Source organism: Vanacampus margaritifer, chromosome 1 (genome assembly GCF_051991255.1).
Source record: "Vanacampus margaritifer isolate UIUO_Vmar chromosome 1, RoL_Vmar_1.0, whole genome shotgun sequence".
NCBI lineage: Eukaryota > Metazoa > Chordata > Actinopteri > Syngnathiformes > Syngnathidae > Vanacampus > Vanacampus margaritifer.
The window spans coordinates 46,235,013-46,261,454 of NC_135432.1; the positions used below are offsets into that span (position 1 = coordinate 46,235,013).

General features: G+C 43.3%; 1 protein-coding gene across 4 annotated transcripts in view; it reads left to right on the forward strand.

Moving 5' to 3' along the window:
* Positions 1 to 621: 621 nt before the first annotated feature.
* The window catches only part of gja10a (gap junction protein alpha 10 a), a 50,680-nt gene continuing 24,859 nt past the window's right edge, over positions 622 to 26,442 (forward strand). For 3 of the 4 annotated variants that reach the window (XM_077555370.1, XM_077555383.1, XM_077555391.1), the window contains exon 1: positions 622 to 787. The gene's annotated coding sequence lies outside the window, so the exon portion shown is untranslated. Of the gene's footprint in view, positions 788 to 16,644; positions 16,661 to 26,442 lie in introns of those variants that run through there. The other variant, XM_077555376.1, reaches the window with a different exon arrangement.

A 26,442-nucleotide genomic window follows, 5' to 3' on the forward strand; every position in this document is an offset into this window, starting at 1 on the left:
GATTGTTACCTACTTACGCAGCACAGGTGATGACATCTTCAGTCGACAGCAAGTGGAAAAATAGTTTATAAATATATTGATAAATTGTAGATGAAACATAATGTAGTTATCAAATTAATTCTGGACAAAATATTAACTTTTAACTGCTGACAATTAGCCCTTTAATTCCCTCTTTGCTATTTTTTTATGATATCTTAATCCCTTATTCACAAGCGAAATTGTGGCTTAGTAGCCACTACTTAGCCACAATTTCTATCAACAAATCAAAACGAGTAAATAAAAGCAATAACTGGTAGTATGACTAATAACAAGAACATGATCATTATTCAAGAACCTGTCTCTTCTTGGACAGCTTTATTTATTTATTTATTTTGTCCGTTTAATTTATTATTTAACTACAGGTATGTCAGTGTTGCGTCCATTAGATCTCACTGCATGTGAAAAATGAACCATAAACAATTGCAGCTCTCTGTCAGAGAGGGTGGTATTGATGGCACTGGTTGGCACTGCTGGCATGGGAGATGGGAGGAGGATGGGCACGTTGTCCCATCCACATGCAATCAATGCACACATCCTGTGAGGCCAGCATGTAACTCGGGAGAGCACTCTCAGCCTGCAGCCTGCCATCACAAACACAGTGAGCAGGGAGCAAAATATTGTGGATTATAACTTGGAATCAGATCAAGTTGACCTTCATGGGGTAGCCACACAAATGCGGTGGATTCCTTGGATATTTCAGTCAGCACCATGAAGTACAGCAAGAGGCAAAAAGGGATCCCATAAATTTGTAAGTATTGTTTTAAAAGTTATTCATTACAGCCGCTTATGTTAAGTCACACAGATAAGCAAGATTTTACAACTATTTATTTGATAGATTATTATTACATCTACAAATGTTTATTGTAGCTTGGCTGTTACATTTGAGGACCCATGAAAACAATCTCTCTGTCAGCATCAAACTTATTCAAGAGCTTGATATTGGAATACTCAAATCTGTGGAATGTGTATTTTCACATCCAGATTGTGTACAGTTTCTCAAATATTCCGCCTCTTGCATCTACCTTAAAAAAAATAAGTACTGTATAACGATTAAAAAAAAAGCTAAAATATTATCAAACAGTGTTTATTTGATTATTTAGGCAAAACTCTCTTATTATGCATGTCAGGGATAATAATAATAATAATAATAATAATAATAATAATAATAATAATAATAATAAACAAATACAGTAATTATTTTTGTCAAGCCTGATGTGAGTCCATCACTGGTGTAGGTGCACTTAATTTTGTGGTTAGTGCCGTGTATCGTGGGAAATACTGTGAACACATTAAATAGCATTTTAATATTATGGGGTTTTCAAAATAAAACTACAACACATAGTTTCGACTTTGCCTTGAGTGGTTAGGATGTTCTCCTGTGCTTGTTTGTGTGTTTTCGCCCACATTCCAGAAAGGTGTGTTCGATGCAGCGCATACTCAAAATTGTCAATAAGGGTGAATGCTTGTTTGTCAATATGTGCCCTGCGATTGGCTGGTGACCATTCCAGGCCTCTCCAACCCCAAATCAGCTATGACAGGCTCCACTACATAAGCGACAAAATACAAGCAAGACTACAAATGTTGTTTGTTTAAATAATTAGAATGTAAGAACCGGATCTTTATGATCTATTCTGATGTACTGAAGTTGCTGTCAATGTGCTCAGTGTATAAAATTGGGAGATCTTGACTTCCTTGCAAATGTATTGGAATAGTGAGGCCAATTCATAATTTTTTTGTTGTTGTAGATGGAAAAGATTAGATTATTTTTTTGTACATGGAAAAGATGAGATAAAAAGATGAATATGGGACAAAAGAGGGCAACATTTCAGTGTAATACACAATTTAGAAGTGAGCAACTTTTGTTTGAACCCACCCATTTTTCATGTTAACAACATTAGTGGATTCCTACTGACAGATGTGCGTTCTTGTTGCCCTGGCGTGGCTGATTACATTTGTTTATTCACTGAATAAATAAACCTGGCCTGCCTGTGTTATAACCAGCTCTGCTAGGGGAAGGGAAGTAACACAAACCAAGAACTGTAAATGGTTGAATGACAGTTGACAATTTTTTTTATTGGGGAATGGTAGGAAGTTTACAGATGGTAGTAAAATGTTTTTGGAGGTTGTTTGCATAGAGTTCACATTTACATCATCTGCTCCCAAAAACTAAATACGGTCTTTATGTTTTTTATGCTGGAGCATACTGAAGGCTTTGATGCAGCCTCAGAACTGAAGAGAATGCTTGAACCAATCGTAGTTATTACAAAAACGGCCAGCAGATCAACTAGGGCAATCTTGCAAAAAGCTCTTTCCCCACGGTTTCAAACTGATTTGTGAATAATGATGAAACTTAGCAATATTCTAATACTAATTGCTGCAAAACGGAAAAAGATAGAAATATACTTTTTTCCTGATGAAAGAAGAGATGCCAATCTTTCTTTTGGTAGGTTCAAATTTAGAGCAATGGCACACAATAATCTGTGGGCCTTGCAAAATCAGTCAAAGTCCAGTAAAACAGCTGGGAGCGAAGGGGGTTCAGTGAAAATGGCTGGGAGTGAATGAGTTACTAATGGGTTACAAAGACAAGAGTCGAGCACAAAAAGTTCTAACAAAGACTAAAGTCAAGCACAAATGGATTTAACAAAGACTAAGCACAAATGGTGTCTCAATAACACACCGAAATGACAGACGTAGACTAAGTCCCAGCCGCCCGAGGGGACAGAAAAACTGCACTTTTATTTGACGCAACCGCCAAGTGGGGATCGTGGCCTGCAGGGGAGGCCAGGTGCTGCAGCACTCGAAGAAGCCGGAGACGGCAGCCAACCAGAATGGGCGTGTAACCAGCAGACCAACCAGCAACGGACGCACACACAGTCGATTAATCAGAAGAGGGTGAGACGTCCAGAGGGCGAGCGTTTGCACAGTCAAATTTGCAGATCCAGGCAATCGGAGACAACACCGCACACACACACACACACACACACACGAGGGGAGTGTAGACATAGGCGGGCCCAAGCTAAGAGACGCAACTATGGGGAGAGATTTGTCTCAAAATAATTCACACAAAAAAATCTGTATTTTCAAAATTTTCAGATCCACAAACATATTCAGGATGTTCACGTGTTTCATGGGTCTAACGCCCGTTCGTTCTCCGTCCACGGGGAGGCAGTGTTGCTGTCTCCATTGAATGGAATGAGCTGTCTCACGTTTAAAATTGGAAATTGAAAAAAGGAAAACAAGCCTTTATCTGATCCTCTATTACACAAGTCGGGAAACAAAATGCAACCTTAACTTATTCAAAACCCAAAACGTATAAATACGTTATTTAATACTTTGTCCTTCACTGCCTGCCAGAAATGCATTTTTTATTTTATTTTTTATGGTTGGGGTTAGGGGAAGGAACTAGGAAATGCATTATGTCAATGAGATGGCCCCACAAAGATTGTGTGTGTGTGTGTGTGTGTGTGTGTGTGTGTGTGTGTGTGTGTGTTTGTATACCTTGAAGCAGCGTGATATTTGTCTAAAAATACATGCGTGTGCGCTATGGTCCACAAACGCACATTCGACAACTCGCAAGCATAAGTCATGGAAAATGCACACACAAAATTTAAAAAGACCCAAAATTGCAGATATATTTGTAGATATGAAAAACACGTAAAAATTGCAAATTATGTTTGTGGATCTGAAAAACATGTGATAATCGCAAATATGTTTGTGGATCTCAAAAACACGTGAAAATTAAAAATCTATTTGCGTGAATAATATTGAGACAAATTTTGTCACACCGCGGTGAGGGTGTCTTGTCATTTCCTGTTTTATTTTGAAAAGTCTGACTCCTCTCGTTTCAGGTCACTTGCCCTTCCTCGTGTGGTGTCTGTGTCAACCCTGATCCCTGATTGTGTCCACCTGTGCCCCATTACCCTCATGTGTTAAATAGTCTGCGTTCCCCCTGTCTTGTGCCGAAGTGTTTTCGTTTGAGCCACTGAAGCCTGCCATAGACCACAGCCTTGTTACCTTGTTGCCTTTATTGCCTTGTCTTGTGAGAGAACCTTTGTTTGCAATTTTGTATAGCTTAGTTTTGTTTAGTCATAGTGTGATTTTTGGTTTTGAATGTAGTTTTGAACTTGCTCCCTTTTGGAGCGCTTTCAGTTAATGTTTGAATAGTCTTTATTTTCTCCCTCTCATCGAAGAGCTTTTGTTTTGTTAATTAAAAAGCTGCTTTACCCTCCACCTCTTCCTCTGCGTCTGAGTCCAAAAACAGCCACGTTGTGTCAAATTTCTCCCCATACCCCTGTTAAAACTATTTAATATAACACAATACTTATAAACCATTTTTTGTGGTAAAAAAGATAATGTTATGTATATCTATTTATTTATTTATTTAATTTTAATTGTATCAATCTAGTGTACTTTTAGTATTACATGAAGAATAATTATTGTATGTATGAAGAGAGCCTAGAGCAGTGCTTTTGAAAGTGTGGTCTCAAACTCGGGTTTTAAATTGGACAGTGATTTTAAATTGGACTAGTAAATTGGTGCTGCTGTCAATTCCATCTTATTTCATCTTAAGCCTGGTTCACACGGCAGGAGAATTTCCTCTTTCGACAACCGCAAGAACGCGCCGACACGCAAACGATAATTTTAGCAGATAATCCTGCCGTGTATGTTGACACCAAACGCAGCGCATCCTCATATCGGGACTCGGAAGGACCTCCGACTTGAAATCGAGGATATTCAACATGTAAGATTGTTTTGGCCCGACTTCGCTCCGTGTGTGGTGTGCCCCGAGGACAAACCACCACGCAGCCGGTTGACAGTGACGTGCAGCCAGTCAGAAAGCGAGCCAGCAAGGAAGCCGGTGGGAAATCCAAATCAAAACAGCCATGATGCAGCAGAAAGTCCATGCTTGCGCTATTACACTCCTTTTTATTATTTTTTTTATTTTTTATACACGCACCCACATACTACACAAATAAACATGGTCTTTGGGTGGGACGCAAACCCGCGCTGCCAGGACCAAGGGCAAGCAAAGCCTCGCTGCCCAGAGCCCATTTACACTCCTTTTCTTTTTATGCCGCATTTACACTCCTTTTCTTTTTATGAAGCCTTTTCTTTTTATCCGCTTTTTCAGCTGAAAACCAGAAGTATCGCGACTGGTCCTGCATGTTTGTTGACTCGCAAGTCACGTTTAATCTCGAGAGGTTTTGCGAGACTTCCCGCCACATTTATGAATAAACTCGGGACGTGTGTGCTGTGTTGATTGTGCAGTGTGGCTACACACTACACACGGTACGTTCAAAACTGTTACTCATGTGATTTTTTTCTCTTATACTTAGAGACAGTAATCCATGCCTCCGTTACATCTCAGATGGATTACTGTAATACACTTCATTTTGGAGTCAGCCAAAACGTCTCCAATTGGTCTAAAATGGTCCAGAATGTTCCTCATTGCCTCGCAATTGCTGCTTGTAGGAGAGAGCACAAAACTCCTATTCTGGCCTCCTTTTGTCAGGGCTTGAGAAGGGAGGACCCAGATGCAGAGAGGAAGGCGAGCCACGGCAGGGATGCGGATAACTTAGATTTAATGTGGTAATAAACGAAAACACAAAATCACGCACACAGGCGGGCAAAAGTAAACACAAAATCACGCGCACAGGCGGATAGCAAACAAACTCAAAACCACGCACACAGGCGGACAAAAGCAAACACAAACTCACGCGCACAGGCGGATCACAAACAAACTCAAAAGCACGCACAGTGGCGGCAAAAAGGTAAGTCATGGAGATCAGCAGCTGGTTCTCGGATAAGCGTTTACCAGTCGGGTCAAGTGAGTAGTGTCACGGAGGAATATCCCGACACTCCTTGCTGTTTCTCTCAGGCTTTTAACCTGGCCTGATGAGCTAACGGGCTGCAGGTGAGTGTGGCGGGCTCCGCCCACCAGCTGTCTCCCCAGCAACTGCAACGGAAACAGCACAGCTGATACTAATCATGACAGTACCCCCCCATCAACGAACGCCCCTAGGCGGACCACCTGGCAGAGAAGGATGCGACGAATGGAAGTCGCGGACCAGTGACCGGTCCAGAATCCAGGAGCGGGGGATCCACTGGCGGTCCTTGGGGCTGTACCCCTCCCAGTCGACCAGATACTGCATCCCCCTGCCGCGCTTACGAGAGTCCAGTATGGCCCTAACCGTGTAGACAGGCTGCCCGCTGACGACCCGGGGAGGTGGTGGGGGCGCGGCCGGCGGGCACAATGGGCTGGCAGAGACCGGCTTGAGCAAGGACGTGTGGAAAACTGGGTGCACCTTGAGCGTGGGCGGCAGGTTGAGCCGAACTGCCACCGGGTTGATCACGGAGTCGACCTCAAACGGGCCGACAAACCGAGGCCCCAGTTTTTTGGAGCTCCCCGCCAACTGCAGGTCCCGAGTGGAGAGCCAAACTTTCTGACCTAGTCGGTAGGATGGCGCCGGAACCCGGTGCCTGTCCGCGAGCCGCTTGTTGCGGTCCGAGGTACGGCACAGGGCCTTCCTGGTGTCCTGCCAGACCCTGCGAGCCCGGCGGAGGTGAGTATGGACCGAGGGAATGGCCACCACGCCCTCCTGGGAAGGAAACAAGGGGGGCTGATAACCACAGGCCGCGTGGGACGGGGACAAACCTGTGGCAGAACACACGAGTTTTGTGGGCGTATTCGACCCACGGGAGGTGGGACGCCCACGAGGAAGGGTGCTGATGGCATACGCATCGGAGCGCCGACTCCAAGTCCTGGTTGGCTCGCTCAGTCTGCCCATTAGATTGGGGGTGGTGGCCTGAAGACAGGCTAGCCGTAGCCCCCAAGGACTTGCAGAAGGCCTTCCACACCCGGGACACGAATTGAGGCCCCCTGTCGGAGACGAGGTCCACTGGTACCCCGTGGATCCTAAAAACGTCCTTTATCAGGATCTCTGCTGTTTGTAGTGAGGTGGGCAACTTGGGCAGGGCGATAAAGTGGGCCATCTTTGAAATCCAGTCCACCACTGTCAAGATTACCGACTGCCCGTTGGAAGGAGGTAGCCCGGTGACGAAATCCAACGCCACATGCGACCAAGGACGGTGGGGAATGGGCAGGGGACGGAGCTGGCCGAATGGTTTCAGGCGAGAGGACTTATTACGGGCACACGCCGCGCAAGACGCGACATAGTCCTCAACGTCCTTGCGCAGCCCGGGCCACCAAAATCTCTGCGCCACCAGGGACAGCGTGCGACCCACCCCTGGGTGACATGCCACCCTTGATGCATGCCCCCACTGCAGTACCTCTGGCCGGAGGTGAGCGGGCACTAACAACTTATCGCCAGGGCACGCTACCGGGGTCTGCATGCCGTCAGCTGCCTCCACCACCTTCCGCTCAACTTCCCACTGGAGAGCTCCCAATACTCTGGACTCCGGCACAATCGGTCCGGGTGGAGACCCCTCGGCGGCCGGACCGTGCAAGCGGGACAAGGCATCCGGCTTGGTATTCCGGGATCCAGGTCGGTAGGTAATGGAGTAATTGAAACGCGTCAAGAACAGGGCCCAGCGCGCTTGGCGGGGATTCAGTCTCCGAGCGGACCGTAAGTATGACAAGTTTTTATGGTCCGTGAAAATTTGGAAAGGTTCCGCCGCGCCCTCCAGCCAGTGCCGCCACTCCTGCAAGGCAAAAATTATGGCCAGCAGCTCACGGTTGCCCACATCGTAATTGCGTTCTGCCTGGTTGAGCCACTCCTGTCTCTGAAGCGTCAACCTCAACGACAAATGGAAGAGCTTCGTTAGGGTGTGTCAAGACCGGTGAACGTGAGAACAATGATTTCAATTTAACAAAAGCGGCCTCAGCCTGCTGAGTCCAAATAAACGGAATTTTTGTAGATGTAAGCCTTGTCAGAGGTTCCGCTTTCAAGCTATAGTCGCGGATGAACCGACGATAGAAATTAGCGAACCCAAGGAACCTCTGTAGGTGTTTCCGGGACGTGGGCGTTGGCCACTCGACCACGGCCTGGATCTTGGCCGGGTCGGCTCTCAACCGACCCTTCTCCACAATATATCCGAGGAACTGGACTGAGCTGGTATGAAATGCGCACTTCTCGGCTTTTACATATAGCCGGTTCTCCAGCAGCCGCTCCAGGACTAGCCGAACGTGTTGTCGATGTTCGGCTAGATCTCTCGAGAAGATCAAGATGTCGTCCAGGTACACAAAGCAGAAGTGATTGATCATGTCACGCAAGACGTCATTAATGAACCCCTGGAATACTGCGGGAGCATTTGAGAGGCCAAACGACATGACCAAATATTCAAAATGCCCAATGGGTGTTTTAAACGCCGTTTTCCATTCGTCACCCTCCCTTATCCTAACCAGGTAGTAGGCACTACGCAGGTCCAATTTGGTAAACACCGTAGCAGAATGTAAGAGAGCGAAGGCTGAATCCATCAGTGGCAATGGGTATTTGTTTTTAATCGTAATATCGTTCAAACCACGGAAATCGATGCAAGGGCGAAGGGTCTTGTCTTTTTTTTTCAACGAAGAAAAATCCTGTCCCTAGCGGAGACTTGGAAGGCCAAATAAGACCGGCAGCCAGCGATGTTGTGACATACTCCTTAAGGGCTTGGAGTTCCGGCTTAGCTATTTGGTATAGGCGTGTACTAGGCAGTGGTGCGCCGGGAAGCAATTCTATCTCGCAATCATAAGGCCGATGCGGAGGGAGAGATAAGGCCCGGTCTTTATTAAACACCTCCCGTAAATCGTGGTATTCCGCTGGCACATTTTCTAGGTTAATTGATTCCCCCGTTGCCTTCGCTGGGCCACCGTGGTAGTCCACCGCTGACCGCAGGCAATGGGAGTGACAAAACAAGCTCTCCACCTCTCTAACCTAGGCCTGCCCCAGTTTATGTCTGGGTTGTGCCTGGCCAGCCAAGTCAGACCCAGAACCACTGGGGCTGACTGGGAGGGCATAATAAAAAAACGGTCTAGTCTCCACGTGATTTCCCGATAAGCACAGGTGTAGACCCTCTGTTCTATGAGTAATCGCCCCCAAGAGGCGCCCATTAAGGTCATACATCTCCTTTGTTTTCTCGAGTCTAATCATCGGACATTTTAAGAGGTTAACAATTTTCGGGTCGATAATACAATCATCCGCCCCCGAGTCCACCAAAGCCGTCATCTTTACATTCACCCCACCCCAAGTCACTTCTCCCAACAGTTGTAGTCTTTTAGTGTCCAACGGACTGTTAGGGTCACATGCTCCCGGAGACTGGGAGTACTCACACTGGTCGTTGCGTTGGGGTTGAGTGGTTGCGGCTGGAACGGGTGCGATGTCCCGACGTCTATCAAGCCGCCTCCAACACGTGGCCGATTGGTGTCCGAGCCAACCATAATATTGGCACGCCTGATTTCTCCACCGGTTCCTGCGTTCCGCCGCAGAGAGCCGTCCTCCCCCCAGCTGCATAGGCTCGATACCATCTCCCGTCGGAGGGCGTCGCCACGAAGCGTCGGGAGGTGAGGCGCCGAAGAAGCGCCCCGCGGACGTGGTCGAAACCGGCGAAGCAGCAGTGTCTGCCTCCTTAGGTCGTCGCTCCTTCTCCCGCTCCCGCCGTCGCTCCCGCAACCTATTGTCCAAGCGGATGGCCAGGTTGAGGAATTCTTCCAGACCGGACGTCTCGTCCCGTGCTGCCAGCTCGTCCTTGATTCGCGGGCTGAGTCCCCGCCGGAAGATACCACACAGCGCCGCTTCGTTGAAATGGCTCTCGGCGGCCAAAACCCGGAAGGAGATGGAGTATTCTGCCACGGACAAGTCGGCCTGTCGGAAGTCCAGCAGGCGGCTGCCCGCCTCCTTCCCTTTTACGGGGTGGTTGAAAACGTTCCTAAATTCCGCCAGGAAGGCAGAAAATGAAGCTCGGAGCTCGGGATTGGCTTTACTCACTGCCATAGCCCATAGCGCCGCCTGGCCGGAAAGGCTCATTATGAAAGCGACCTTGGCGTCATCAGTCGGGAAGGTGTGCGGCTGTTGATCGAGAACCAGGCTGCACTGATGAAGGAATTGGTCGCACCCCCAATTTCGCCAGCGTAGCGGGGAGGATGGGGAATATTGGGTTCCCGAGCAACAACATTGCCAGCTGGTTGGGACGCGGACACGACAGGTGACTCCACGGCTGCACGTAAGTCTTCTGATGCCGTGGATTCTGACCTCTGCTCCACCTTCAAGGTGAGCGACCCGATCTGGGCGGTCAGCGTTGACAGTGCCTCCTTCAGCTCGCGGAAGTATAATTCGTGCTGTCCGAGTAAGCGCCCATGGCTGGCCATGGCCTGGCACAGGCTGTTGGGATCTGCGGGGTCCATTTCTGGTTGGGATATTCTGTCACGGCTTGAGAAGGGAGGACCCAGATGCAGAGAGGGAGGTGAGCAAGGGCAGGGATGCGGATAACTTAGATTTAATATAGTAATAAACAAAAACACAAAATCACGCACACAGGCGGACAAAAGTAAACACAAACTCACGCGCACAGGCGGATAGCAAACAAACTCAAAACCACGCACACAGGCGGACAAAAGCAAACACAAACTCACGTGCACAGGCGGATCACTAACAAATTCAAAAGCACGCACAGTGGCGGCAAAAAGGTAAGTCATGGAGATCAGCAGCTGGTTCTCGGATAAGCGTTTACCAGTCGGGTCAAGTGAGTAGTGTCACGGAGGAATATCCCGACACTCCTTGCCGTTTCTCTCAGGCTTTTAACCTGGCCTGATGAGCTAACGGGCTGCAGGTGAGTGTGGCGGGCTCCGCCCACCAGCTGTCTCCCCAGCAACTGCAACGGAAACAGCACAGCTGATACTAATCATGACACCTTTCACTTGCTCGTTATACATTTTAGAGTTAATTTTAAAATGATTTTATTTGTTTTTAAATCTATAAATGGTCTCGCCCCACCTTTCCTCTTTTAGCTGCTCCACCCAATGCACCTACCTACCCGGTGCTTCAGGTCAGTGGATCATGTGGTGTATTGTTACTAATGTGACCACTAGGCGGCGCCGTGTTCTATTGTTGACTATGGAAGTTGAGAGCAAGATAGTTCTGTAAAGAGATCACCAATGCCAAGTTGCCATCTCAGACTCTTATTATACAACACTAAACAAAGAGCTGTTAACCCACTCTTTAGTCAAGCCAACACAAGATAAAGAAATACAACATGGTGTCAGAAGTTCGTCTGCCGAGGCACGAGTAAGCTCACCGGACTAGCCCAAAGCTAACGGTCGCTAGCTAGGGCAACCATGGAACTGTTCAAACCACCGTCGCCACTCATACTCACCGGCAATCTGTCTGAGGCATGGCGCAGATGAGAACAAAGGTTTCGGCTCTACGTGACGGCCACGGGTGCGTCGGAGAATGACGAGGAGGTTAAAATAGCCATTCCTCTTCACACTGTCGGCGAGGAGGCGCTAGAAGTGTATAACACACTCACGATAGTCCCAGCTGATGACGCACTTACAGTGTAAGATGTCCTGTTTTTTTAGCGCTTTCAATTTTGGTCTCACCCGTTGTCGCCAGGAATTACGGTGAACAGGTACGTCACAGAATTACGCCAGAGGAGCAAAGACTGTGAATTTGGACATGTGGATGATATGATCAGATATAAGATAGTATTCAGCATAAATTACACATGTCTGAAAGAGAGACTACTTCGAGATAGAGAGCTCACTCTGAACAAGGCCATTGAAACGTGCAGGTCAGCAGAGGAGACAAGGTGGCAAATCCAGGCAATGGAAGCAACACCTGTCGTCCAAGATACTGCAGTGGATGTGTTGGGAAAAACACATGGACACACACGACCTAAGCAAAACAAGAACAAAAGCAGCAACAAGCAGACAATCTGTACAAAGTGTGGCAACAACCATTTGCCTAAACAATGCCCAGCTTTTAGAGCAACATGTCACAAGTGTGGAACAAGTAACCATTTCTCAAAAGTATGCAGAACTAATGTAGAAAAAAACAATGCATGCAAGAAACCAAAGGATGTGAACAACATTGAGACTGAAATGGACACTTTGTACATTGGCATGGTGTGCAGTGATAAAAATAAGACTAACAAGTGGAAAGAAAATATCATAATAAAAGGTGTGCCTGTCAACTGCAAACTTGACAGATGCAAGTGTGCTTCCCATGCGCATGTACCGAAAGTTGCCAGGTCCCATTCAACTACAGCCCACAAAGACGGTGCTAGTAGCTTTTGGTGGTGCCCGCATACATGCAGATGGAGCTGTGACTCTTGAATATAAAACCAACAAATGCAGTGCAACGTTTGAATTTGTTGTATTGAGACAAGCATATAAAGCAATTCTGGGTGGAGAAGCTTGTGAGGAGCTACAGTTGGTGAAGAAAGTGGATGTGCTCACAGACAAGCTACCAGTGCCTAATCAGCCACTAACTAGCAAAGAAGAATTTGCAGAGAGATATGCAGAGGTGTTCACAGGTTTAGGTGAGTTTCCTGGTGTTCACCACATACACATTGATCCAGGCGTCACACCTGTCAACCATGCATGCAGAAATGTGCCTCTCTCTATAATGGTTCCACTAAAAAAAACACTAGTGGACAGAGAAGTGATAACTCCAGTCAATGAGCCCATTGATTGGGTGAACAGTCTCGTCGCTACGCAGAAAAAGAATGGGACACTAAGGGTGTGTTAGGAGCCTTATAACCTGAATCAAGCAGTCAAACACAAGCACTATTCCATTTTGGATGAAAAGGAGGGATACTGGCAGGTCAAACTGCACGAACCTTCATCACAGCTCTGTAGATTCAACACACCATGGGGTCGGTACCGCCTCCTCCGACGTCCATTTAAAATTAAATCCGCCAGTGAAGTGTTTCAGCAGAAGAACTGTGAGACATTTGGGGACATTCTTGGTGTTTTTATTATTGCTGATGACATGATCATTGCAGCAGAATCTGAGCGTGAGCATGATGAGATCTTACAAAATGTCATAGAAAGAACAAAAGCGGCAAATGTGAAATTTAACAAGGACAAGATTCAATTCAAAGTGGACACAGTCAAATATACTGTATGGGACACATCATCACAGCAGCAGGTCAGAAAGCTGATGACACCAAGATCAAAGCTTTCGTTGACATGCCCACCCCAGAGGACAAGCAAAGTCTCCAGTGCTTACTGGGCATGACAAAGTTCTTAGCACAGTATATACCAAATGAAGCATCGCTTACTGCACCGCTAAGACAGCTACTCAAGAAAGACACTGTGTGGCAATGATAGCCACACCACAGTGAGGTGCTGCAGTCACTTAAAACTGCCCTCACACAAGCACCTGTCCTGAGGTTCTGTAATCACAAGAAACCACTAACGCTACAGGCTGACTTGTCTAAAGATTGAAGGAATATTTTGATTATCACACCCCCCTCCCCACAGGGGACAAAAAGGAGAGAGAGAGAAGGGGGGCGGAAGAAAAACTTATCACACACACTCCCCTGTCCTTTTTATCTAGTTTAATTTAATTTTAACAGACAACAGTACAAATCACCACCTTCTTAAAACAGCAGCTCACGGCCCCCATCCTTTCAAAATATGCAGATTTCCTGCTACAATTCTTTTTCACCCTTTTTTGAGGACAAAGAAACTGGAGAGAGAGGAAATTTTTTCCACCTCTTTTCCATTGAAATCTACTCTTTTCCTCTTCCTACAAAACGCCATTCATATACATCCTATCTTATCTCGCTCATTTTTGGAGACACAAAATACCTGCCTTCCAACAAACTCAGTCCTCCTTTCACTTAACTTCAGTTCCTCTCCATTGTCATAAAGGCATTGAGGAGAAAAAACACAAAACCAAGAAGAAATCAAATCCCCCTTTAAACTCACAATTCACACATGCTTCACATATTCACAGTTTCAACTCACCAAACTAGACCCAGAACACACTCACACACAACACAAACTCCTCAACTTAATTCAGTGGCGTCTCAGTTGTTGAACCACAGACGAACACAAACCTCTCCGAAGTGCGCACTCATTTGTAAAATACACCGTTTATTCGTCTAATAATAACTTCACCACGTACTTATAGCTCAAATGTCGACTTATTCGCGCACAATCCATCGCAACGTTACGGCTGCAACACAGACACGTCGCGCACATTGTAAGACAAACAACAAAAAAAACGCGTGGCCACAACACACCATGGAGCTTAACAAACAAACGCATACACTCAACAATTCATTTCTAAGCCAAGAGCTTTCGCTTGGTTCAAATTTTCCCCGCGGGTCATCTTTCACAGTCAACACTTCATCCAATTTATGTTCCAATTTCTTAACAGATGCGGCTGCTCACAGCTAACTTAAGCCTTAAAAACAGATTCGCACGGTAGCATCTTACCAAAAACTCATCTCCTGCGCATGGCAACTCGTACGCTGGCAGAGCCGCTAGCTTAGCATCAGCCTCCTCATTCTCAAAATCACTTAACACCGTCATCCGCGCAACTTTCACAGAGCTATCCAACGCTAACATTCTAGCACAAACCAACATTTGGCCCACGACCTTATATTGTAGGTAATCAGCGTCTAGCGCTGTTTTACACAATCAAATTCCACGAACACACCACATTTTTCAACGGTGAGAACCAACCACTATCACAATTAGTGCGCATTCATACATTTAAAAGAGTTTCATACTTACGTTGACGCCGTGGTGGAAATGCGTCCAGCATCATGAACTCACTGTTCGCTTAGCGACCAATTCTGACTCTCGACCGGAAGTATATGCAAATCGAACCTCCTTAGTTACGGTCGAATTTTTTCGTCCATAATATGTAGTAATTAGTCGTTTTTAATATTTATAAAGTCAATGACGTCTCACTTATGATACTACGATATAACAGATCAAAACTATTCTCATTAATCCCCCCCAAAAAATTATTATTATTTTTTTTTTCTTTCACTTACAAACAACACGAAAATAAAATAGATATTAAATACCTTTTGCGCGACTTTAATAAATATATCCTGGATCTTCACGGGCGGCTTATATCACACAGCACTCGACCGTAAAACGGCAGGCTTTTTATATCACTCCACGCACCGTAGCGATACACGCGATATACGGGCGTTTAACTCAGCAAACACTACGCGTGATCAACGCGAGCTGCTTATTTCACAACACACATCAGCAACACATAGTGCGATCACCACTAGCTGCTTATAACACCACAACAACAGAAACAGCCTATTCCTCCGTGGTACTCAATGTCTTATGCCGTTTCAAACGGCAGAGCGCTCCGACTTGACGTCACTTCCGTAAACACGGGGCATCATTTTCCTATGCATAGTTCAATGTCGTAGTAAATTTCAAAATGGAGGACTTTGCGTCCCTCCGTATACGACTTCAACCCCCCTAACTTGTTCACAGATCCCAAATACAACTTAGCACAGACGAAATGCGACTGTATTGATCCTAAACAACCAGAATTTCTCTACGTGGATAAAATGTCCACTCACCTTGTTAATATTTTTGCGCTTTAGAAATCCGGTGTTCAGGATCAATCACAGCTGTTGAAAAAAACGTCTCAATATGTCCACGTCGGGGCGTCACCATTTTGAAGGAATATTTTGATTACTATATTAAATGTAATCTTTACGTGTCCAAAATAATTGCATTCAGGATCTGATGAAGAAGTTTTCTTGCAAGAATTTATTTAGAGGCCTCTAAAGACACAGTCAGGACACCCACATCTGAATGCAATTTGGAGCCCCCAAGTGTGTGACAATTTACAGAACATCGACTCATTTATACTCAAAAGATAAAAGGTTCCTCCTCCCGGCTCTTGATTGAACAAAGGGCAGACATGTCATCTCCTAGATTGAACAAAGGTGTAATGTTGTTAGTAAGCAGACGTTTACATACAGTTCCCCTTCTTGACTGGGGGAACAAATGCAATCAGGATCTGACCCCAGACCTTCAGTCCCTAATGACAAGAGACTCTGACAACATCATGCGCATTCCCCCTCCAACAGCATTGAGGGTACGAAGATCAAATAAAGTTCACAAAATCACCATCCCACTGTATTATTTTAAACACTCATGATTATATCACATTGATATGCCTATAAGTAAATTAAAAAACAGTAAAACATCAAATTGAAAATGTTAAATGTCTTCAAGATGGACTAGGAGCGTGTCTACTACAGGAGGGTCGACCTGTGTGCTACGCATCACGAGCACTGAAAAAAGGTACACACAAATAGAAAAAGAGTTGCTAGCTATCATGTTTGCCACCAAAAGGTTCCATCAGTATGTGTATGGAAAACCAGTGACAGTCCAATCTGATCACACACCTCTAGAAGTGATCATGCGCAATCCGCTCTGCAAAGCACCAGCAAGACTACAAGGGATGTTTCTCCAGCTACAGAGGTATGATCTTGTTATCACATACACACCTGGTAAACAAATGTACATAGCTGATTGTAGCCCAGGTGGCAAATCCTGTGCCTGCTTCTTTAAATTTCCCTCTGCACGTGGTCATGTGACCCAGTGCACCCATTGAGATGCACATATAAAAGGGAGGGAAATTGAATCAGGGAGTGAGGTCGGAGTTTGTCAGAGAATCAGCTGCAGGTTTGTGCTCTTCTGGTTTCCCTTGGTTTATGTCTTAGCCTGGCTTGGTATTTAATTCTCGCTGAATGTTACCCTGTAGGAGCCTCCTTTGTGCCCAAACTGTGAACTAGCTTGAACTGCTGGACATCTCAATACTGCTGGATGTAAACTTGTTGCATCTGTTGAGACTGTTGGAGCGACAAACACTTGTTTTTTTTACATCAATACTGTGTGATATTTTAATTAACTCTCCGGTTGTACATAGAACATTGAACAGCATTGAATTATTATGAATAAGCGCTTTCAATACTTGAATAGCCATTCATTTCTTTGATTTTGTCCATTTGTGTTTGTATGTTTGTATGTCAATTTATGTTTAAATACATGGTAACAAACTCAATCTAGTCTCTTGCCACTCCTTCATTGAGTCAAATACTAGACTTCTGATAACTAGCCTGTTCAATATAAAGTTATTTTCTTGCTCACATTACTAACTCAGTGTTGCTACACCACACTAGGGCTACATGATGCACTTTCTAAAGCCACAACAGACAGTGAAACGAAAAATGCTGAGAGAGTAACCATGGATGAAAATTGGAGCGGACATTTTTGAGCTACATGGTCAGTCATATCTCATTTTGGTTGACTACCTCATAAAGTACCCCGAAGTGCTAAATCTTCCGGATAAAACAGCATACTCTGTGATTCAAAAGATGAAATCCGTCTTCACAAAACATGGGATTCCCAAATAGATAGTGAGTGATTATGTCCCATTCGCCAGCTACGAGATAAAATCATTTGGAATTTCATGGGAAATCAAACTCACATTCTCGAGCCCAGGTTTTACCTCTTCCAATGGAATGGCTGAGCGAGCTATAAAAACTGTCAAACACAGCAAAAAGCAATACAGACTGGCACAGATCTACATCTAGTGCTGCTGTCTCTGAGAAATACTCCAGTTACAGGACTGAACATGTCACCGGCACAAATGTTGATGGGAAGAGTTCTGCGCAGCACACTGCCATGTTCTAGTGCTGTACTCAAACAATCAACCCCACCAAACATCTCCAACAAGATAAGAGCCATGCAGTTTTGCCTGAAACAACACTTTGACCAGTGTGCAAAGCCACTATCAGTGTCGACTACAGGTAACATGGTGCACGTACAAACAGTGCGGCTGGGAGCCAGCAGTTGTCGTCCAGAAGATGGAGGAACCTCGCTCCTACACCGTGCAGACTCCAGTAGGAATGATGCTTAGGAGGAACCGGAGGCATCTGAGAAAAATACACCCCAGTTTGTTCAAAGATACATCAGTTGATGAACAGTCTGACTCAGATGATCAAGTGAAACCACCACGAGGGCCCCCACCTATTGATCCTCTATCTACAATGGACAACACACCCACCTGTGACACACGCAGTGGTCGTGCAGTCAGACGCCCTGCTAGGTACAGGGATAATTTAGTGGATGTTTTGAATTCATAGTTTCATGACACATTTGTTCATGTTGTGTTTAGTATTGTTGTAAATGGCAGGATTCTTACCATTTGCATGTTCATGCCGTTGATTAATAAACATACATGAGATCAGTGAATTCAGGCATTTTCTTCACATTTATTCACGACATTGCCGGACAGGAGATCAGATGAGCCTCCTTGCGTCATGTTGTCCCTCTCACTGTAAAGTTCCCATGCCCCCGCCTGTGGCAAATATCCCTTTGTCCTCCAAAACGTCACCTCCCAAAGTCACATGACTGCACCCCCATTCGTCACACTGTCTCAATACATTTGGTCAACCACGCTCCCCCCTCTCTGACCCACGATGGGAAAACACAGAGTTTTCAGCCTTTCAGAACAAAGGGTCTAATTAACACACATTCACCTCCCCCATCTCGTCTGTCCTGTAGGAGACTCACCCTCTAAACATTTGAATTGTCACATCAAAACTATACTAGTAAATCAAAGCAATTTTTTCCAATTCTAAATAGTAATAACTAAATCAAAACAGTTATAATTAAATTGAAAGAAATATTCTGTTTCAGTATGTAGTCATAAAAAAAGAAAGAAAGAGTGGAAATAGGAATTATTGTTAAAATTGTATTTCCATGCAACTTGAAATGCATTTTAATTAATACTTGACCTGGTTTCTGTTAAGAATAGTGATACTAATGTTTGGGTGATAGATTTTCATACATTTAGCATTGCAAAAAATATTTGGCGTTTAAAAAAAAAAGCCAAAAGGCGCTTTTGTTGGAAAAGAGGGATGTGGTGTATTGTTACTAATGTGACCGCTATGCGGCACCGTGGTATGTTGTTGACTATGGAAGTTGAGAGCAAGATAGTTCAGTAAAGAGATCGCCGATGCCAAGTTGCCGTCTCAGCCTCTTATTATACAACACTACAACAAAGAGCTGTTAACCCACGCGAGAGTCAAGCCAACACAAGGTAAAGAAATACAACAGACCAGATGCTACTGGAGGTACAAATGACTAAGCGGAGGCTCACAGAGGATCGCGCCTTTTCCATTGGTCCCTCCAATAGAAATGACCTCCCACTAAATGTTAGGCAAACCCCTCTCTGTCAATCTTTAAACTGATAGAGGCTAATTATTTGTCCTCTTTTGCATGTTCCAAAATATTGAAGATAGACTTCTTCATTTCAGCATTAATCATCATTTAATACACTTTTCTTAAAGTTACGTCCGGGATTTTCCTCCATATTAAAAAATACATATAACTCTAACACTTTTTTTAATCAGCGATCGGCGTTTACGTACATACACAGTTAAACTGCCGCCTTTAAAACCATCAAACAAATCCCAGATCTTATTGGAGTAAACTAACCTTTTCCACAATAAATTTAAGTCCCGTCGTTCAATATTAAATACATTTTATGTCATTATTTGACCGCTGATAATTTAACCCGGAAGTTTTAGTTACGTCTAGCGGAAGTACTATCAGGTCAAGCCATTCGGTTTCTTCAGATTAAAAGCGCACCCGTCATTTATATTAAACATTAACCTATGTAGTTATTATTATATTAAAGTTATATAAATAATAATAAATGCAGTGACGTCTCACTTATAATACACTATTATTAGTCGACAGAATAGCTCTTCGCGGCCCCGTAAAAATAATAACAATGACGTCCGACTATTCCACATTAGACAAAACATAAAATACACACAAAACAAATATCATGATCTCCTCTCAAAATAATAAATACTGCTTTAAGTCAATCATGAAGCAGTCTATCGGCTGCTTTCAGCCTGTCTGTTCACAATTATTAGATTCAATTGTGCAGCATGGCTCTCATAATAAAAAATACTGCTTTAAATCAATCATGAAGCAGTCTATCGGCTCCTTCGTAGCGAAACTTTCTCAAATTCATACGCCTACTTCAGCCTGTCTGTCCACAATTATTTGATTCAATTGTGCAGAAACCTCTCGTAACGTTACGTACCAATCTCTGGTAATATATCCTCATCTGCGCTGAGAAAAAAATCCATTATTCAAGGAATTTATTATGATTTCCTAACAGCGGGCGTACTAACCGCTGTGTCAATCCATAATCTTCATCTCAAATTCATCCAAGAATCTATCGACATTTATTTTATGCCTGTATTCCATTTCAGCGCAATGCCCAACAACGTGACGGCATTTCCGTAGACAATGCTTCCGCCACAACGTACGTGTACAGTTCAAATACCGTGGTAAAATCCAAAATCTGGGACTTTGCGTCCAACCAAACGACTTCTAAATTTATCACTATTTTTCTCACATAAATTCCATCTTCAATATAATTTTGCAAGACGAATTTACCAGCTGCAGCGCTCTCAGACAGACAGAATTCCTAAAACGTGGATAAAGTGTCCACTTACCGTAATTAATATGGCCTGGAACTCTATCCGTCCGTGAACGCCCCGCTCGCAAAACGTCGTTTTTCGTCCGGGTCACCATTTGATAGAGGCTAATTATTTGTCCTCTTTTGCGTGTTCCAAAATATTGAAGATAGACTTCTTGTGAGAAAAACTCCTTGCAAGGATGATTTATTACAGAGAATCTCCGGTCACACAACACTGAACATCACGTAAAAGGTGGAATTCCAGGGTGCGCGTGTGCCCCCTCTTTTGCGGAATACAGCTTTTATAGAATCCAAATCAGTAGGAGAACACCTATTTCTCCTCCCATCATGAATAAGTAAAACAGATTGGTTCTCACACAATATGTTACATAATGGAATTTTTGTACACAGTTCGAAACTGTGTTGTCTTTTAGACAAAATATACTCTCAGGGTACTTTTCGTACTTTTTTCCCAAAACAATATCTCACAAACAAATTGAACTGGATTTAGAGTGGCCGTGAGTGATGGTGCGAACAGAGAATGTGTGTGTGTGTGTGTGTGTGTGTGCGTGTGTGCGTGTGTGTGTGTGTGTGTGTGTGTGTGTGTGTGTGCGTGTGTGTGTGTGTGTGTGTGTGTGTGTGTGTGTGTGTGTGTGTGTGTGTGTGTGTGTGCTCTCTCAAAGCAGAATCTGTTCTCACGAAGGACACAAAGAAGGAATTTAAGACAAAAGAAGGTACCAGCTTAGGTTAAGGTCAAATTATACTGAGTTCAACACTATTTCACCTACTCTACACATCTATAAAACATTTCAACATAGTTAATATATGAAATAAGTAATTAAAAATGTTAATAATGTATAACAAAACTCATCATAAAACACATTTTTATTCTTTGGACTTTGACTCAGCATGACAACTTTGTATTGTTGAGTGTTTTGTGGCGGTTAATGGGCTTATGTGATTAATTTATTGTTTTAACTGTCTTGTCGTCTTGTTGTATGACTAATTTTGCTCCATGTACAGCACTTTCTCTGCAGTGGTGGTAGTGCTCTTCAGATAAAGTTGAGTGGGGTTGAGTACCTAAGATACATTTGGGATGGGGAGATATGGGCTAAGTGGGGCCTCCATAATAAAATTTTGCTGAGGGCCCAGTTTTGGGTCAGGGCGAATGAAATACAATGACATGAGTACAGTGCAGAATCTGTCTCCCCACACTTAGATCAAACCCACCAAAATCGCGTTGCGCCACGTGCACCACAACTTTGGCCGAGGGTCTTATTTTCGTGCCCAGTGAAAGTCTAGCATAAAGTGTAGTCTAACTCTGTGCATGAGTGGTGTTTTCTTTCTTTTGGTATTTTGGTAGATAGGCGCAGGTAGAAAGGGGTGTTTGGTAAAGTTTGCGCAATTATGGCATGGAGAGCAGCCAACTCTTGGCCAATTGAAGCGGCTCCCCTCATCCCCCTTAAAATCAGAGCCGTCGAAGCGCACACAAGGACAATACAGAAGCAGAAATTGACTCACTGGGGTCCATGCACGAGATTGGCATAAATGTATGTTTGTAAAGAAGTGGACAAGATTCAAGACTTGCGGATGATGTAAATTCTGTCATTGTGCCCGTTATGCAGTCATCTATGGTCATTTCGTTTTGTTTATTGAGAGCCCCATTAGCTCCTGACAAATCTCAGTAGCTAATCTTCCTGGGGTCTTTTCCAAATTCATCACAAGAGTTTCAAATAAGCATGTAAACATACAGTATGCACACCTACACTCACACACAAACACTAGACAACAAAAATAAATGAAATGTCAATGCAGTAAAATAACATTGAATAATACATAATAATTGGTATACAATCAACATAAATATGTTCCAATTCTTTCACAATTATCCCCAAAATAATTTACAAATCAAACACTTAAAGGCACTGTCCGGAGTTTTGACCATTTCTGTTTGTAATCAAACCGTTTCTGTTTGTAAACAAACCATTCAAAACGGACCTCTCCCATGGTTCAACCCATACGAGCTCAACGTTCACACCCCCTGCCTCTGACCGCACTCAGCCAAGCAAGCTGCTAGAGTGACGAGGTATCTTGCAAATGGTCACATTACTGATCGACGACTTTGCACCGGCGATCACCGACAGGGATAATAGTTCAAAACGACATTAGCCTTGTAACGATGGTGAAATAATTAAGACAAGTGTGGAGCTAACAACAGTTTTCAAAAACAAAACAGCAGGCTCAAATACCACAACACAACAGCCAATAGCGCGCGTAGATTCCCCCCCCAAAAAAAGTATTTGATGCCTTCACGGCCCCTCCAGAGCGTCGGAAACTACCCAACCCGCAACCCACCCCCAAAGGTTGCTTACAGCCTTTTGGCTTAGCTTCACTTATAGCCAGGTGTAAATATAAGGATATATAAAAAAACAAGTTTCACGCTTGTTCTATATTACTGTCATGGGAGAACTGCACTTCCGCGCAACCCTCACTACGACAAGTGAGACAAATTGACACGAATACTAGGTGAGATACTGGCGCCAGGAGAAATCAGACCAACAGTAAATTGGTGCAAATCTCTCAGTCTCTTCTTGTACAGGAGCTTTTATTGAAAATCACATGATATTACAACATCATAATCAATACATAGGGTACAGAGAACATCTGGAATTGTTTATTCAACTGAGAAAAACATGTTTACTTTAACCACATCCCCACCTTCCTCCGTAATTGGTTCTTGATTGCGGTTGGTTCAACCTGATCTGACCAGAGTCCTATCACATGAACTGTAGCGAGGAAAATAATGTGCTTTAGGTGGTATTCTGGAAAAAGGATGTTACAATGCATAATATATATGTATATGTATGTATACATATATATAATATATACATATATATTTATATATATATATATATATGTATATTTATATACATGTATTATATGTATATTTATATGTATATATGTATATTTATATGTATATTTATATGTATATATGTGTATATATATATGTATGTATGTATATATATGTATATATGTATGTATGTATATATATGTATATATGTATGTATGTATATATATATGTATGTATGTATACTGTATATATATGTATATATATATGTATGTATGTATACTGTATATATATGTATATATATGTATGTATGTATATATATATGTATGTATGTATATATGTATATATATGTATGTATGTATATATGTATATATATATATGTATGTATGTATGTATATATGTGTATATATATGTATGTATGTATATATGTGTATATATATATATATATGTATGTATGTATATATGTGTATATATATATATATATATATGTATGTATGTATATATGTGTATATATATGTGTATATATATATGTGTGTGTATATATATGTATATATATATGTATATATATATATATATATATATATATATATATATATATATATATATATGTGTGTGTGTGTGTGTAGAAATGTGTGAAACTCTTTTCTCAATTCCCTCCTGTTTATCAAGTGTAATGTACAATCAAACAAACACTACTTCTCTCAATTTTCGGTGCAGTTATCATAAGTATTACACAGTTCAAAATTTTTCATAACTTGGATTTTCAATACCTGAATGAATATGCATAGCTTCACCCAACATTTAGAGTCCTTCGAGAATTTTAGTGACTGAACCACAAGGAGAATTAGGAATGAACAATCAGCCTTGGTCATGAAAGATGGCGCAGACTCCCCATAGTTCCATTGTTTTGCAGAGTGAGGTATCTTAAATGAGAGTGTCTGGTTAACTTTTACACATACTTGAATTAAAGACAAATACTGTAGCTACTATGATTTGAACATGGCTGTCTAGCGTAGTAGACCAGGCCATTACCTTTTGACACATATTCACATTTGAGCCGTATAATGACTTTCTCTTGGAAGAAGTTCTCGAAGTTCTGTAATCTTTCTAGTCTTTGGTGATTCAGCTTCAGCAGGTATGCTTATATACCAGTTTCCCCAGGATTTCAAACAGTCTAAATGTCATGATCAGCCGTCGGACCATCGTCATGGAACTCATCATCGCAGTGCCCGAGGGTCAGAGGTTACCAGCACTTAACCCTCGTAAAAACACTATTCTCAGTTTAGCAGAGCGAAGTCTTAAGTCTTGTTGCAGTGCCCGAAGGTCAGAGATTACTAGCACTTGACCTGCGTCAAAACACTGTTTTAAACTTTTACACCACAAGGTCCTGCATCTCAGCTTTCGTGGGAGGTATAGACGATCGGGGAGGGTGCCCCGTTGCAAGGATGCCAAGCAGCCGGTGTTTCAAGTGTGACAGATGGATCCAGTTGGTCCGGCGGGCCACCTTTACTGCCGTAGGCGTTGCTATCAGCACCCGGTAGGGCCCCTCTCACCGATCACTCGATTACGATTTCCTTTTGATTACTTTGATAAAGACCCAGTCTCCGATTGGGATTGGACGGTGTGGTTGCTGTGGGGACAGTGGCATATCTGGCAGTTCATTGGCATGACAATTCCGGTGTTCCAGTGTCTTTTCTCATGTAGTATGCCAAGTCTTGTACTGAATCAGGAGCATCCTTAGTTTTCAACGTCAGGTCAGGTATAGTATATAGTCTCCCATACAAAAGTTCAAAAGGGGTTAGGGTTTTTCCCTCTACAAGCAGAATATGCATGTTCATTTTCACAATATCTATACAATCAGGCCTTGGTCTACCCGTTTCTTTGTTTTGCTTTTGTTTCTCATTGTTTTAATTTATTTATTTTTAACTGTACCATTAGTTCTTTCAACTAAGCCAGCTCTCTGTGGATGATAAATACAATGTTGTTTCAAGTTTATTTTAAAGTGTTCTGATAATCTTTCTATAACACTGTTAACGGGAACCAGACTAGGTTCTTGACTCTGAAAGAGGTAGGACGCATTTTATCGCTCCGCGAGTTCACTCCCGAGGCGCCAGCTGAAAACAACAACTCCATTGTTTTTTTTCTTCAACATGCCTAGTGGGAAAACAGCAGACCAAATGAATGAGATGGAGGACTTAAAGTCTTCTATTTAAAAATTGGAGAGCGCCATGTCCGAAATGGGTAAGCAGATGCTGGAATTGATCGAAAATCAAAAACAAAACCAAGACCTTCTGAAGGAAATCCAACAGATGCGGATTGACAATCAAGAACTTGTGAAGAGGATGAAAGACAAAGATTGGCGCATTGCAGACTTGGAGAAGCTGACACAAGCTCTTGATCAAAATGCACGCACTAACGATCTCATCATCACAGGGATTAAAGTTGAGCCGCACACGTATGCACAAGCTGCGACCCCGAGAAGTGCGGAGGATCCTGATCTGAATCCTGACTACAAAACAGCTGAGCAACAGGTTTTTGCCAAACTGAAAGAATTGGGAATAACAGTGGAATTGCGGCACATTCAAGAGTGCTACCCGCTTCCATCTGGAGGGAGAAAACCACCAATGGTCCTCATGAAGCTCAACAACAGAAAGAGCAAAATTGCTCTCCCCAAGCAGGGCTCAAAGTTGAGATGTTTATCTGAATGAATACTTCACCAAAAAGAATGCTGAAATCGCAACAAAGGCACGTCGATTGAAGAAGGGTGGAAAAATTGTGGTGACCTGGACTGCAAACTGCAAAATCCTCTTCAAAACAAAAGTGATCAAAAGCGTGGAAGAGCTGGTGGCTTGTGAAAATTAAATATGGCCCAATCAACTGACTATACTCTCATCCCATCTGAATCTAGATGACCAATTTGAGGATTGTTCTTTCGATGATCAGGTGATAAACTCTCTTTAATCCATTTCAACATCAGGAGTCTCTACACAAACTTTGAACACATCAAGGATTATTTACAAAAGTTTGACAAGAAATTCAACATTATGGCTGTTTCTGAACATGGATGAAAGATAACAAAGGATCCGACTTCGATTTCCATGGATACAATATGGT